This window comes from Carassius carassius, chromosome 11 (genome assembly GCF_963082965.1).
Source record: "Carassius carassius chromosome 11, fCarCar2.1, whole genome shotgun sequence".
Classification (NCBI taxonomy): Eukaryota; Metazoa; Chordata; class Actinopteri; order Cypriniformes; family Cyprinidae; genus Carassius; species Carassius carassius.
Window position 1 is genome coordinate 34,385,222 of NC_081765.1, and position 3,460 is coordinate 34,388,681.

The following is a 3,460-nucleotide window of genomic DNA, read 5'->3' on the forward strand; positions in this document are numbered from 1 at the left end:
ACTGATTGATTCATTTCATGAGTCATGATTCATTTCAGTTCTGATGTTCATTCATGTTGATTTGCTGTAGGAATGTGAAAGCTGAGACTTTGTTTCAGGTCAAAAGTAACAAAGCATAAAGATTATTTAATGTGAGGAGCTACAGATAGTGTTTGATTTGGTTTTGTTAAAGCATCAACTGAAAGCAGCAGAGATTGATTCTTTGGATTTAAGAATCAGTTCAACCAAATGAGAAAATGATTCAAATTGACATATCAATATTTTCAGCTCAAGCCTACTGCATTCTGCAGTAAAATCTTACTAAAGTGTTTTTTCCATAATGGCCCAGTAAAAGAAGATTTGGATGTTTTGTGCATTTTGAGCAAATCAAGCAACAGAACCTCGTTCTTGTGGAGCAGCGATGTTGATGTCGTGCTGTTGGCTTGAAAAGGTATTGGTGGTGTTTTGATGTTGCCCGGCAATGCTTTTATATGGACAAGCCTTAAAAGATTCATTCTAGGCTTTAGTCAGTTATAAATCAGTCAGGAGAATGCAGGTGGCCTCGGTTTGCTGGAAAGAGACAAGCTGCAGGATGCAAAATGAGGGAAACAAAATAAATGAATAAGAATCATTGGACTTTACTTAACCCTATATATCTACTGTATAATATTTGATACACGAAGCCTCTAAATGCTCAAAGCTTTGCTGTTAAACCTGTTTCACACAGAGTCTACTACACGCTTTCTGTCTGACTGATAGTTCAGAGCTTGGAAAGTAGTTTAAAAAGCATAAATGCATGCATATATCTGTATTTATACCTATATGCATATTATATGTACTTACATTATATTTACATACTATATAGACAATAAATTCTATACATTGCATGCGTAGTAAGTGTAGTATTTTATTATTTATTTCCTATGTATATGCATATGCATAAATTTGTACATATAAATGTATTTTATTATGCATTTAAATGTATACTACTATACATAGCAGGAATTTTATGTTACCTATTAACCCTAGGTAATATGTTGTTTTATATTTTCTATTATGTAAATGTATATGCATATCAATTTCTTTCTTTATATTTTATATTATAAATTTACATACTATATAGAATATACATACTATATGCTGCAGGAATATTAAGTGTGATATGTTAATATGTATTTACATATCGACATATGTAAATTATGCATATATGCAGCTGGGGCAGCTGTGGCCTAATGGTTAGGGAGTTGCCGGTTCGAGTCTCTGTGCTGGCAGGAGTTGTAGGTTGGACGGAGTAAATGAACAGTGCTCTCTTCCTCCCTCAATACTCATGACTGAAGTTCCCTTGAGCAAGACACTGAACCCCCAGTTGCTCCCCGGGCGCTGGATCTATAGCTACCCACTGCTCCGGTTGTGTGTTCACTTCTGACTGCTGTGTGTGTGTGTGTGCACTTGGATGGGTTAAATGCAGAGCATTGGTTACCATACTTGGTAAAATATCATAACTTTTTCTTTGACTATACATAATATATAGACTATGCATAATATACATTGCAGGAATATTAAGCATACAATGTTATTACGTCTTTTCTAAATATTATGTAAATGTATGCACATATACATTTGCATGTCTATGCCTATATGCCTATGCATATTATATGCATTTAAAATGTATATGAATATGCATATAATTTGATATGAATATGCATATAAATTGACATCTGCATTTGACATTTAGAGCAATGATATATTTTTGAGATGGAAAAATACAGTTTTACAAATGCTAGAAACGTGGCTTTCTAAGGAAAGATTGCGATCAAATAGCACACCTAGGTTCCTAACTGATGAAGAAGAATTGACAGAGCAACCATCAAGTCTTAGACAGTGTTCTAGGTTATTACAAGCAGAGTTTTTAGGTCTTATAATTAACACCTCTGTTTTTTCAGAATTTAGCAGTAAGAAATTACTCGTCATCCAGTTTTTTATATCGACTATGCAATCCATTAGTTTTTCAAATTGGTGTGTTTCACCGGGCTGCGAAGAAATATAGAGCTGAGTATCATCAGCATAACAGTGAAAGCTAACACCATGTTTCCTGATGATATCTCCCAAGGGTAACATATAAAGCGTGAAGAGTAGCGGCCCTAGTACTGAGCCTTGAGGTACTCCATACTGCACTTGTGATCGATAGGATACATCTTCATTCACTGCTACGAACTGATGGCGGTCATATAAGTACGATTTAAACCATGCTAATGCACTTCCATTAATGCTAACAAAATGTTCAAGTCTATGCAAAAGAATGTTGTGGTCAATTGTGTCAAACGCAGCACTAAGATCCAATAAAACTAATAGAGATATACACCCACGATCAGATGATAAGAGCAGATCATTTGTAACTCTAAGAAGAGCAGTCTCAGTACTATGATACGGTCTAAATCCTGACTGGAAATCCTCACATATACCATTTTTCTCTAAGAAGGAATATAATTGTGAGGATTCCACCTTTTCTAGTATCTTGGACAGAAAAGGGAGATTTGAGAAAGGTCTATAAATGTACATATTTGCAAATGCATGGAAATTTGTATGCATATATCTAAATGTGTATTATATGCATTTAAAATGATATGCATTTAAATGCACGTTCTATATAGAAAATGCATACTATACACTGCAGGATTAGTAAGCGTAGCATGCTATTCTGAAGTGTTGTTTTTGAAAATTGTTAGTCATTAATGCTGCTGATGAACCCGTTCAGACAGGATATTATTCTGAAGAGCTTCGGACCCTCCAGCGATCTTCACACAACAGCTGAACAGGTCTGAGAGGCTGTGAGCGTTTCTGAGAGATGATGTCTTTGACACTAAAAGGCACAGCTTCTGTCGAGTCGCTCGTCCCGTAAGCGTGAGGTCAGGGGAGGCGGTGACACTAGAAAGGGCTCATCCATCTGGATGGGATTCCACAAAGTTTCTGCACTAAATTAGCAGCATGAGTCACTCTAGTTAAATGATTCATCCAAGCACTTTCGCAGCCCGCAGTGCTGTAAATCGCTCTAAACCTGCGCGGGGGGATTGTGCGTCTCTGCTCGCATGCATCAGCGCAGACACTGCCTTCTACAGCTGCAAGCTCTTATCTGCTCCAGATGAAGCTTTGGTGAGAAAGAACTTCAGAATAATCTCAAACCCAGCTCATGCAGACGAGAAGAGATTGAAGATTACTCAGTACAAGCAGATTAACCACAGTTCAAACACAGGACTAAAATGTATGGAGTATCAGGAAAGTTTTATTTTCCTATCCTTGTTATAGTTTTTGTTTATATCTCAAAATATTTTTTATTTGTATTTTTTTTTTTTCATTTTAAATTAAGATTTTTTTTTACTAATTTCCATGACTTTTCCAAAATAAAGTTTTAATTTTTTTTTTTTTATTGAATTTTTTTTTTTAACAGAAGTATTGTTTTAAATTAAGTATAAAATATCTATAA